Consider the following 13,734-nt stretch of genomic DNA (forward strand, 5'->3'; position numbering starts at 1 on the left):
GCAGATTGAGCTCATAGGAAAAGCACATAGGGAAATCCAAAGATCAAGGGCATCTCTAGGCAATATGCCTGAGGTTGCCAATAGAATGATCAATGTGCTTAATAACAGAACAAGTGCTCAGCTGGCAGCAATGGGAATCTCAAGCAGAACTGAGACCATCCAGCTAATAAAGAGGGTCCTAACACTGAGAAGCCTAGTGCAGACACTAGAGAGAAGGACCCAGGATATGCAGACCGAGGTCAATAGATTCATGGACAAATTTGTGGCATTGCAAAACAGAGGTCTTCCAAGCTTACTGAACAGCGCAGGAAAACTTCTTTCACATGAAAACTATGCCAAGAGGGTGAACACCTTTGCCACAAATCAGATTACAGAGAAGGCCAGCACCTCAGAGGAAACAGGGCCAGCAACAGGACAAAGTCTCTACAACAGGGTAGAGAACTTATTTTTTATTATGGATGAGATCAAGCATCTGTTTGAAGTGCCTCCCAATTTCTACAAATACACAGAGGCAGATGAGACATTAGAGGCAATTCTGAGGCATCAATTGCCCACACAGGAATACTGGACCAAAATGATACAGCTGATATTGTAAGCCAGAGCCTGTAGATCAAGTTTTTGTTATTTATTATTCAAAATTACAAGTGATCATGCACAGGAAAACTTGGAAAGATCAGCATGCATGAAAAGGGAAGGGCTGAGCCAACTCAGCAGAACTATTCGGCCAATAAAGCACAATTGACAGCTAACAGGTAGCAGGGCCGAAAGTTACAGCACGACAACCATAAAGACGCGTTTTCCAGCATTAAAGCAGAACGTTCAGACTGACTCAGTGGCCTCCAAAGGTCAAAATATCTCCTGACAGACATAAAGAGCATTTATGTTGTATTAAAAGCAGTAATAACTTCTTATCTGTTGTTCTGTACAAGTTGGTGAAAACATTTATTTCCCAGATGACTCAACGCCTTAGATATTTTTTATAACCTTTTGTATATATTTCCCCCTGGCATAAGCTTGCAGGGGTTGTTGTTGATTTCTCTTCAAGAATTCTCTTGCTGTAAATTTTCAGAGTTAATACAAAGGCTGATGGAATTTCCAAAGTATGTGTTGTCTGAGTGATTGTAATGCGATTGCTGAGTGCTACAGGATTCCTGCGTGTTATCATGGCTCAATAAGTTTACTTTAAACTTTCGTTATGTTCTTTCTGTTATTTTTCATAACTCATCCATGTTCTAGATTTCACAATTAATGGCAGAGAAAAAGATTAATTCCAGGATTTATTCATAGAATACCCTGAATTCAATCTGTGCTGTTACAAATGTTTTCTTCAGTTATAGTTATAAAGGTGTGATTCTTAATTACTGCACCCCTACACTGTATCTTTCACAGGGATTATTGTTTAGGAACTCAAGTCTGCTCCTTTAGAATACATCTCTTTCTCACAACCGAGCTTAGTGGAAAATTCTTAATTGCTTTTCACTGGTTACACACATTTCATCATTATAATATCAAGTTTGTTTCATGAGATTTTCAAAAGGCCCCGCAGTTTCAGCAATCCTAATCTACCTCTCAAACAACCAGTAACCAAAGACTCCATTACCCAATGGACTAGAATTATCTGAAGGTTTCCACCTTGGGTACAGAAGACAACCCTCAACCAAAACATAAAACCAAACCCTGAACATCACAACTAGCCTAAACACTATCAAAACAAAGACAAATCATAAAGAGAGAGCTCTCTCTGATTACAGGTTGGCTAGAAACTGTAATCCAAAGATTGGTTAGTGGTTACCTCGGCCGTATTCCCTTGGGAGTCATAGGGAACAACCTGGGTGTTAACAGAAACCAAGCTTATGAATATATTATCCTATACAATTTCTTGTTTATATTCTCATGCTTACTAGAATGTCAACACTCAAATTGTTTGTTTTGAACAAAAATGATTAAGATAGTACAATCTATGACATAACATAAGTACCTTTTAAAAAAATTAGTTTTAAAGGAAATATTTACACTTTTCCCTTGACCAAGATAGTTTCACTTTCCCTAATTATAATTTTAGGAAGGAATTTCTTCATCCTTTTAGCCATATTTTAAGCTTTAATTTCACAAAATGCATTTAATATAATGGTTTCCTTCTTTTCATGAATCATCTCTTTTACACCAAATTTGAAAATGAGCTTGATATTCCTAAATACTAATAGAATTTGGTTTTTACACGATTATGACATATTGTCACTTGCCCTCAAGTTTGGGTTAATAATATGTTAGGTGACTTTGAACCAATTTATGAATTATTATGATGCTTTTTATGAGCTCGGATAGATTACTTTCAAGTGGGCTATATTTTAGAGATATTCAAGGTGTGGTCATATAGAATCAACATTTATTTCTCTTCTATTTATATGTGAAAATGTATCAAGTTTTAGGAACTAATGAGAACCATCATAATATTTGAAGCAATGCAACTAATATGTTTGGGATCACATTGAAAAGTTTAGCATTGTAATTTAGTAATGTTTCCAACAAGATTGAGGTAGAATGGTTTTGTATTACAATTGCATAAAATTACTGGTGATTATGATGGCTAACATCATCCTTTCTCAATTGTGAAGTTAATGTTACAAACTAGTAGTGGGTAGCCCCTACAAGAAATATTTTCTCCCTTTCACTCAACTAGCCAAAAAGTATCCCCATGATGATCCATAAACAACTTCACTTTAGAGAAATCCAACTATGCTTGATTAGTTCTATCTCCATCTTGAAGAAAAGTGGGTCATATATCAAAGGGAATACTAATGATTTATGTAATCATGTGATTTCATTTAATGTTCAAGTAATTTTAATTATGAGGGTAATGTTACCTAAGGAAAGTGGGTAATCCCTGGGACAAAATATTTGTCCCCTTAAAACAACTAGCCATCCATTATCTCTATGATGATCCACAAATAATATTTCTTCACAGTCATCCACCTAAGATTTCATTAGTTCTATTTCCCATCTACCACACTTCTTCAAGGAAGTTGGGTCATCTATCAAAAGGTATAATAATAATTTACGTAATCATGTGTTCTCATTTAATGTTTGGTCATACTAATATGGATTACTTTCCAAGCCAGATGATTAAATAATCTCGATCATACCACTTCACCTAGGAGATTATCCTTTGCCCCTAGTCCAATGTGACCTCCCTTGAGGCCATTTTCTTCCATTGTTTAAAAAGGGAAAAAAATGGAATGCATTGATTGATATATCATTCCCAAGGTAATCCATATTTATTACATTCCATCTCTCCCTTATAATAAGAACCTATATCCTCTTCTCTAATTCAGGACCTAAACATTTTGTCCTAAGAGGTTGATGTAGTTGAAATAATGATAAAAGAATATGAAGCCACAAATGGAAGAAAATTAATAATGAAAATGATGGATGAGACATGTAATTAAACACATGGGAAAAAACCAATTATGAGCTCTAACCCACCCCCATTATCCATTGTCCACTTCCAAATCATTTCATTTATTTATCTAAATAAAGGAACTAATGAATATTCCAACGCTCATGAGTGATAAACTACTATATATTTAGTAGGAATTAGAAAATCATAAATCAAATTGGGTCATCTAATCCATGAAATAAATAAATACAATCATTAAAGTAAAGGCACACCAAATGGTTGGAAGAACAAGGCCAATGAAATGGGTAACTCGTGCCTCGATGCTTTCTCCCCTGTTATGAAACCAGCTCAAGAAAAAGATAGAAAAGATAGATCAATGCCTTAGAATTCAGCCTCTTCGAGGGGGCAACCTCCTTTACATTACATAAATGAACAATTCTTGGATGATACAAATGAAAAGACCTCCTTTCTATATATAGGAGTCTAAGGGGTTATAAAATAATCAGAGCCGACATAACAATAATAATGTAATGGCACAATAATAACAATAGTGGGCTTCTATGGGGCACAATAGTAACAATATGGGCACTACATGGGTACATCAATATAATAAGTGGGTTATACTAATAACAATAAGGGGTTACACTAGTAGTATAGGGGCCTAACATGCCCGTCTCCTTCAAAAATCGTTGTCCTCAATGCTTGAGTAGTTCTTGATGCTTCTGTATAAAATTCTTGTCCTCCCATGTGGAATATTCAGCGGGTAAGTTCTTCCACTTGATGAGATACTCTGAAATTGATCAATTTCGTAGCTGTCGGGTTCTTGTTTCTGTGGCTGCTCCAGGTTCGAATATGATTTTTCCTTCCTCTTCAATTTCTGGCAATATTGCTTGAATTGGGACCTTTTGCAACTTTTGAATAAGTGGCCATACTTCTTCGTCCTTCTTCCATTCATCCCTTTCTTCGAATAGCACAAAACAATGCTTCCACATCCTCATCCTTGAAGAGTTTTCTCATTCGGTAAAGTCGCCATTTTTTAAGTGCATGTAGTATTGCCAACATTTCCTTCTCATAAATAGCTTGCTTGAGATGTAGCAGTAAAAATACCTAATCACCTACATCAAAACATTTTTCACTACGATGTTGATCTACCTGTTGTTTCGTTTGATTTTGCAGCGAAGTGGCATTATCCTTTAAAAGTTGGAGAACTTGTAGTTGATGCTCGATGTGATCTTTCTCTGCTTGAACCTTTTTCTTCTTGATATGTCCTTCTATCTTTTGAGGAGTGGTAATTTCTTCCTGTCCTTTACAAGATATGATCGGATTCATTTCTTGATTCTCGATGTGATCTTTCACTTCTTGAACATTTTTCTTCTTGATGTGTCCTTCTATCTTGATAGTTTGAGGAGTGGTAATTTCGTCCATTGAATTACAAGATATGGTTGGATTCATTTCTTCTTTCTCGATGTGATCTTTCAGTTCTTGCACCTTTTTCTTCTTGATATGTCCTTCTATCTTGAGAGTTTGAGGAGTGGTAATTCGTGCTAATGCTTTACAAGATATGGTCTGATCCATTTCTTCTTTCTCTGGGGTGGTGTCCTCGCGTATATCCTCTTCTTTTGATATTTCTTGATCCTTTTCTTCCTCCTCTTCATATTCTATGTAAAATAATTTCTTCTTAGCACACCTATGACCTTTAGTGCATTTGCTATCACAGTTGTAACAAAGCCCTTTTTCTCTTTTTTCTTCCAATTGTTGTGGTGTAACCCTTGTAGGTTGTGGAAGGCTAGGAGAAACAACACTTCCATATTTATAGTTGTGAGGGGTATGCTTCCTGGTTTCCATAATTTTGCTTTCCATTATGTCACGAAGCCCTTTTACTCTTTCCAATTGTTGTGGTGTTGCTCTAAAGAAGGTGTTGCTCTTTGTATCCTCATAATGTGCTACCATTTCCTCCGTGAAAATTGACCACGTAACATGTTTTTTACGAGAAAAAAGCCCTTCATACCATAAAAATTGATATGGTTCTAAATATGAAGATGCAATACATACCTTTTGTAACAGTTGTACACCATGTAGATCAAAATATATCTCCATCTGAAGTATCCAATTTACCGGATCCTTGCCATCAAACTTCCTCATCTTGATTTTTCTTGATTTTAGGAGCTCATCCTTGAAACGATTGTAACGCTGTACTTTCAGATCTTTAAGTTCTAAAATTGTGAATTGTAGTAGCCCTCTGTGTCCTCTTTCCAATGCCACCAGTCTGATCCAAATTGGATTCTCTAAGAAAGAGTTATGCATAATCTCCCAAGATGACCTGATTATAGACCTTTCTAGAAGAGCGAAATTGTATGAAGTGCCACCTGTCATTGTTTCAACCTTTGGATTTTCAAAATGTATACAAGAAACTACAGTTCGTCCTCTTTTTGTACCTTCTGACGAAATTTCAATCCGATCCTCAGAGAGAAAGTTATGACGATTTTCCCCAGGTCACCTATTTTGAATGTAATTTAGGAGTCTGCAAAAAGACCAACTTCCTCAGATCATATCTCCGCAAGTATGTGTGAAAAGATCTGAAATTCAGACCCAAGGTTCAACGCGATTTCTTCTCAAATGGGTTTTTTTTTGTGACTTCTGAAACGTCACAGAAAAGAGTTATAGCGAAAATTCCACAATGACCTGTTTAGAGCAGCGAAACCCTAGAATCCAAAGCTCTGATACCAAATGTTATGAAACCAGCTCAAGAAAAAGATAGAAAAGATAGATCAACGCCTTAGAATTCAGCCTCTTCGAGGGGGCAACCTCCTTTACATTACATAAATGAACAATTCTTGGATGATACAAATGAAAAGACCTCCTTTCTATATATTTTGTCTAAGGGGTTATAACATAATCAGAGCCGACATAACAATAATAATGTTAGGGCACAATAATAACAATAGTGGGCTTCTATGGGGCACAATAGTAACAATATGGGCACTACATGGGTACATCAATATAATAAGTGGGTTATACTAATAACAATAAGGGGTCACACCAGTAGTATAGGGGCCTAACATCCCCCTTATCATCATTATACTCAAGATGTTGGACACTATTTAGTTAGTTCCAAGTCTATGGCCATCTTCCTTGAAGTATTTCCCATTCCATGACCATATTTATCATATGGATCTATCAATTGATGAGCATAGCTAGGAAATGTACCTCCCCTTGGGGGATGAAATAATCTAATAGAGATAATTGCATAATCATAACTAACATAAGTATGGTAACTTTCTTAAAAATCATAATATATAAATACATTTGAATATAAGGTTTGTGTGAACTATTTCTACACCCCTAACATTGATTATGGTACAATATGTTCTTTTAATGATTTTTGTCTCTAATGATGGTGGTCTCACTTGATCTTCAAAATATGTTTTAGCTGTTTTCACACATATAAATTAATTATCCATTGAAGAATGGATTGTCACCTTTCCATCACATTAAGGAGGATATCTAACCAAAATGTGAGGGAATTTTTTATTTAGGCAAGATCATTATATTTTTTTCATCCATATCGATGATTTTATAGTGGAATGATGGAGGAATCAACTTGCAAGTGTTGAATTTCCATGACACTCAAGAATCTGGTTTGGATCTTAAAATATCTGATACAAACACACTCAAATGCCAAAACAATACTACTTTTCACAACATAATAACATCCATTAGTGAATCTACTAGTGCACATGATAATTTTTCAGTTTTTAAACCCACTAGTTATTTTACAATCTATAATACAACACTATTAGGGCTAGTTTACGAGGGATCATGGCCTTTACATATAAACTTGATACAAGGACACAACTAGGGCTTAATGCCCATCACTTTGACTACTAATCTACCCTGAACAAGATAACACTTGACTTACTTGATGATGGTGTCCACACACAACCCTTTTAGTCCATGTACGTTGAACACATTTGGTGGGTCCTCTTTCCTTCCCATTTACTAATCACTGCAATTGAATCCTTAGTTAATGATCTTTCCACTATTAATGATCACAACTCCTTTTGTGTCATTGAACTTTGGCTCATCAATATTCCCACCCATAAACCTCCTACTCGATTAACATGGTTGCTTATTGGGTCTTAGAGAACTTCACACTTTTCACTGAAGTCTACCCATATGCAAATCCTGAATTAGTGCTCCAACATATGCCTCCTAACAATCCATGGCATCTTTCATGGACACTTTACTTGAGCTCTTCAAGCTACTTCACACTACATACAAAAGTCACTATTCACGACTTTGTTTATGAACAATGGTTAGTCCTCATAATATTCCTGCTTGTCATCCTTCTTTCCACTTCAAAAGGCTAATCCTAGGGCCTCCAAAATAGACCTCTAATAGTCCCTTTAACTCACTGTAAAATTATGTTCTTTAGGGTTTCCAATAAAACCCACATACAATCAACACCTTGAATGATCTAGGGTTTCCGAATACACTACCCTCACACTTGTAATTTGATACTCAAATTATAGATCTAGAGAAAACTAAAATATGGTTTTTCATGATATATGAACATACCTCCAAGTACCATCAATGTTCCCTTGGTTTTGCCCACTATCCTTCATCTTAAGATAACCCAACACACTATACTAATTCTCATTGTTCTTCCTTTAATCTGAATAATGTCTCGACCTCCTTTTTCTCTTTGAAACTTTTGTGCACAACTCCTAAGCTTTGTGGCCCTTATGCCTGAATCCTACCATAGATGGATGTCTCATCGTAAGGGTTTCAACCTTCATTTAGTGCAAATAACTAGGCCTCTTTAGGACTGGACCTTCATCTCAATATAGACATCAAGTATGGCCCCCACACAATATATTCTTGAATGATCGAGGGCTTCAAATTTACTGCTATCTCAAAACCCTCAAGTCAACCCATCCACTTAGGTCATTCTTTCCTTGGTTCTTCTCTTTTAGTTGCCCTATTCCTCAGACCACATTATCCTTCTCTTTTTCCCTAAGTCTCACACTCTTGTAAAAATTTCAACTTCCTTATTCTTAGATCAAAACCACTGAGATTTACATTCAAATCTATGACCTTATCATTGGGTTATGGTTTTCTTTCTAATGGTCTTGGTTGTTTCTTCTATCACAGGTTAAGAACATCAAAACTATACCTCTCAGAAGAAACTTGAGGTTTGTAGCATCACAAAATAGGGCCTACCTAGGGCTCAAACTCTTCACATAAGGAGGATCCATCCTTTTTATGCACAAATATACCTTCTTGAGAACTAAGTGTCCTAGAGAACCTTATCCATAATTTTGATCATCTTCAACCTTCTTTCCAAACTTATATCTCACATCCCTTGCTCCTACTCGATCTCCTTATGTCTTTGTTTCTCCTGAGGTAATAAACCCTCCTTTTAGGATAGAATCACATGAGAAAATCCATATTTGATGTAATAAAATGAGGCTCAACACTTCCTTCTTATAGTATTCTATTAGGATAGTCATTATCCCTCAAGTCTAGTCTCATCAAGCCTAGCTGACTTGATTTTTCCATCATGTACTCCAAATAACTTAGGAAACATATTTTATCGTTTGATCAAAACCCCTCATCGTAGCCTTAGGTCACCCTAGCTCATTTTAGCGTTATCCACTTGCAACGATAAAAAAATAATAAATATTTTGTTGGATTTTACACCCACACCTTGGGTACAAAACCCCAACGAGTGGATTCTTTACCCACAAACTCTTTTGTGTGAAAAATCACACAAACTCAACTCCTAGGGTTGCAGAGTACCTCCAAAGCTACAAAATTCAACATTCCCTCTTATCAGGGGAGGTGTTTCAACTTCTATGAAGTATCGTTGATCATCACCGACAACATTATCCCATCTAAAATCCACCACTACACCATACCCTAAAGAATGGATCACACTAACTTGGTAGTGTCTTTGCCTCATTAGAACCTGCATATCTTGAAATTCCATAGGGTTGCTCCCTTTGTAGCTAGAATTACTCTCAATATACATGATCTCCACTCAATCATACTACTTCCATTTTGCACACTTTGATCCACTAGCCCTTTAAAATTGGCTCTAATACCATGTTGAATTTCCACGACACTCAAGAATATGGTTTGGGTCTTAAAATATATGAAACAAACACACTCAAATTCCAAAACAATACTACTTGGCACAACAGAATAACAACCATAAGTGAATTTACTAGAGCACATGATAATTTTTAACCTTTTAAACCCACTACTTATTATATGAAAATCTAGAATACAATAGTCTTACGGCTCCTAAACTAGGGATCATGGCCTTTACATGTATCCCTAATACAAGGATACAAATATGGCTTAGTGTTAATCACTTTGACTACCAATCTACCCTAAACAAGATAACACTTGACCTACTTGCTGATGGTGGCCACACATAACCCTTTGAGTCCATGTACCTTGAACACATTTGGTGGATCCTCTTGCCTTTCCATCTATTGATCACTACAACTGAATCTTCATCTAATAAACTTTCCACTATCATTGATCACAACTCCTTTTGTGTCACTGAAAATTTGGGTCATCGATATACACACTAACAACCCTCCTCCTCCATTGGGATGACTACTCATTAGGTCTTCTAGAATTTCCCACTTTTACTGAAGTATACCCATATGCAACTTCTGAACTAGGGATCCAATAATATACCTCCTAATAGTCCATGGATTATTTCATGGAAACTATACTTGAGGTACTCAAGTTGTTAGATATTGCATACGAAAGTCACTATTCATAACTTCATTTGTGAACAATGTTGAGTCTTCCTGATATACCGAGTGGTCATCCTTCTTGTCACTTTATAAGGTTGATGCTAGGGCCTCTAAAAATTCCCTCTAATAGTCCTTTTAACTCACTATAAAAGTCTTCTCTTTAGGGCTTCCAATACAACCCACATACAATCAACACCTTGACCTATCTGAGGCTACCAAATACACTACCATTATGACTTGTAATTTCATCCTCAAATTATAGATCTAAGGCACACAAAATTACTATTACTGATGATCTATGAACAAACCTCCAAATACCATCGATGTTTCCTTGATTTTTCCTACTATCCTTCACCTCACGAATCCCACCACACAATCCTAATTCTCATTGTTCTTCCTCTAGGTGCCTTTCTAAGTTCCAAATTAATATATGAGAGACTGGTAAATTAGACCTTCAAGTATAGTTTCCATAATAGTTTGAATTTTTTAAAATGACCAATGGGCAGGCCTTCAAAAATACATTCTCCCAATGTCACTCCGGGAACACAGCGCTTGTCAAAAAAGGGTCCAGAAAGTTAGTTTTTTGCCACTTTTTTCCACTTTTCTCAAAATATGAGCCACCTCTATAAAATAAGAGCAAATGGGTTTTTAGAGGATGGCAAGAGATTTCTAAAAAAGTATATTTTTCTTGAAATAGATTCCTGAGGAAAAATCATAGCGCCAAGGCGCTGCACTCCTGGAACTACTGAATTTCTGAATTAGGCTTCAAAATTCACAAAAAACCAAAATTGCTAAGAATTTTCTCAAAATTGGCCAAGAGCTATAAAATGATAGATTCTAAACCTCCATATATGCTTTAGAAAGCATCTCCAAGTTTCCTTCATCTTTTGTATCCTTTTTGGTCTCTTTGAGCTTGTTTTCAAGTTGCTTGACCTTGACATTGCAAATCATGTTTTGAGCCTGGTAGTGATGCGCCATGTGCCTTAGTAGCCGATTGTCTTTGTTTGCCTTCTCTAGAAGCTTCTCTAAATGGTCATTCACCTTGTTAAGCTAGTACTCCTTGCCTTGATTGACCTCAAGAGAAATGTTTTCCTCTAGATCTAGCTCTTCATTCAGCAAAATATTTTTTTCTTCTTCTTTCAATGCCTTCTTTAGCCCCTTTGTTCTTGGCCTTCTTTTCTTATTCTTCCCTTGTGTTCCTTCAGGTTCACTTGACTCTATGAATTCTTTGCCCTTGCCAACCTACTGCAATAATTTGGTTTCCTCTTTTTCCATGATCAATTGCTTCACTTTGAGCTCACTATTCTCTTGTTCAAGGAATGAAATGATGTATGTTGCTCTTGCAATGTTGACTATGAGCTCTTTGATCTGATAGTCTTTATCTCTAATCATCTGCTGCATGCATGAAGTCTGATCCTTTTCCTCTAAATCAACCAACTCAAATTCATGTTTAACCATGTCTTTATCCCACACTACTGGTCCCTGCTTTACTAATGTAGATGGCTTGGCCCCTTTCTCACCATGAGAAGCAAACACAAGCCTCTTCCCTCACTTGTACATCCTAGTCACCTCAGGCTTAGGTTATTTGGTTCCTTCAACTGGTTTTCTAGAGGAACCCACTTCCATTTGTTGTGTTGCCATGCTAGAGGGTTGAGCTACTACATTGGCTTCATGCCATTTCAGGGTTGTTTCGAAAAAAGTTTCGCAACTCATACCTTTCTCTGCAAGTTGATGAAGGACTATAGTCTTTATCAGACTATGATGAAATAGGCTAGGGTAGTGCTCCTTGTTCTTCATCTGAATCCTCTCTGACATTTTGGCAATGCTCTTCCATAGGTAGTTGCACTTATTGAGTGGCGTCTGAGAGGTAAAGTGCATTAAGAGGAAAATATGATAAGCACACAATCTAGAGAATCTTCCTTCACATGTAAAGAACTTCATGACAATATTCATCAAGGTGCATACTTCTCCAATAAGTACCTGAAATGCATAACATGAGCATGTTTTTCCCTATATGGTGTTTTCAAGAAGGGTCTATAATACACAAGATCTAGGCTCATCCCCTTGAACCAATATTCACCATTTTCTGGTATCCCTGTAGCAAGTGAATGTAGGCCACTAAAAAAGTGAATTCAACACCAGCAATAACAACATGCTCACCTTTCAACTGAGTTCCCAACCAATCTATCAACTACTCATCGAATCCTACTTCACTCACCCTTTTGCAGAAATCCAAGAAATTCACATCTTCAAAGTATTGTTCGATAAATGGATATGAGTTGATTTGACTACAATTTGATGGCTCATATCTGAGGATTTTCCCTCCCTTGTGATGTCTCTTCCTCTCTGTTGAAGATTCTGCTTCCATGATGATAGAAACCCTTTGAAAAAACTGATTTTTTTCACTTTTGAAAATAGAGTCACCTTTAAGGTTGAAACCTGAGATATGTTTTCACTTTCCTGAGCACTGGAACTTCTTCTTCTAGAGGTTTTCAAACTGAAAGCATGATGAATTTGTGATAACTCGAAAAATCAATGTCAAAGAGCTGCTTGTCATGCTCTATTCACTACTCCATTTATTCATGATAATGATGGACCTTGGAAACCCTAGCAACCTAATGGATGACCTGAAACTGAATGAAATGATGATGATGTCTGACCTTCTTTTATTATGACACCTTCATAGAAATGTGATAGGTCATCAGCATGAGTGAATTTTCAAAAGATTGAACTCATTTCTAGACTGACCAAAGAGTGACCAAATTTTACTATGTAAACCTAGTGACATGAAAAAATTGATTTTGATAGTCGTGACAAGCTTAATAAAAGCACATTAGATCCAGGTGACAAACTAACAAGACTGACAGTAATAGATCCATCATTAAGAGGTTAGATGGTTGAGTGTAGGGTGAGCATATGTCAGAGAAGGCACAGGACGTAGAGCTCCCATAGCACATGTGCAGAAAAAATTTGGGTTGCTAATGCATGTGAATATATATAAGAAGTGGAGGAGGTCAAAGACTAGTTTTGATGCATAGAGAAGCCAACACAGTTACAAAATTTTTGTGTAGTGAGCATATCTAAAGTTGTTGTAGAACTGAGTAGATTTCAATAATAGAGATATTAGTTTGCAGAGTAGAGTTTCTATGTTGGATATGGATAATAATTTATGTTGTTGGTTGATCATGGCATTAGTGATTTGATGGTTGTATTGGAACTACTATTTTCGTATGTAGAGAACATCCTGTTTGGTGGTATTTTTGATGTTGATTTGCATAGGGTCTTGTTGCTAAGAGTATGAATGCAGAGCTGAATCAGAGTTGAGCAAAGAGGCTCGAATCTAGTATGAAAATAGGTGAAATGAGGTCTGCATAGACCACAAGAAAAATGAATTCATGAGAGTGGAGAATGAATTTCAAAGCTTCAGTGAAAGGAACAGCTTCTCGATCTAATCAGACTTGGATATTCCAATCGGGCTTGGGAAAGGGTTGTTGATCATGGTGGCATTCAACGAATGGTAGTCCGTAGATCTATTTGAGAACATAGTCTTCCAAGATGATA

This window comes from Pinus tabuliformis, chromosome 7 (genome assembly GCF_031772625.1).
Source record: "Pinus tabuliformis cultivar Carrire ecotype Pingquan chromosome 7, CPIR1, whole genome shotgun sequence".
Taxonomy (NCBI): domain Eukaryota; kingdom Viridiplantae; phylum Streptophyta; class Pinopsida; order Pinales; family Pinaceae; genus Pinus; species Pinus tabuliformis.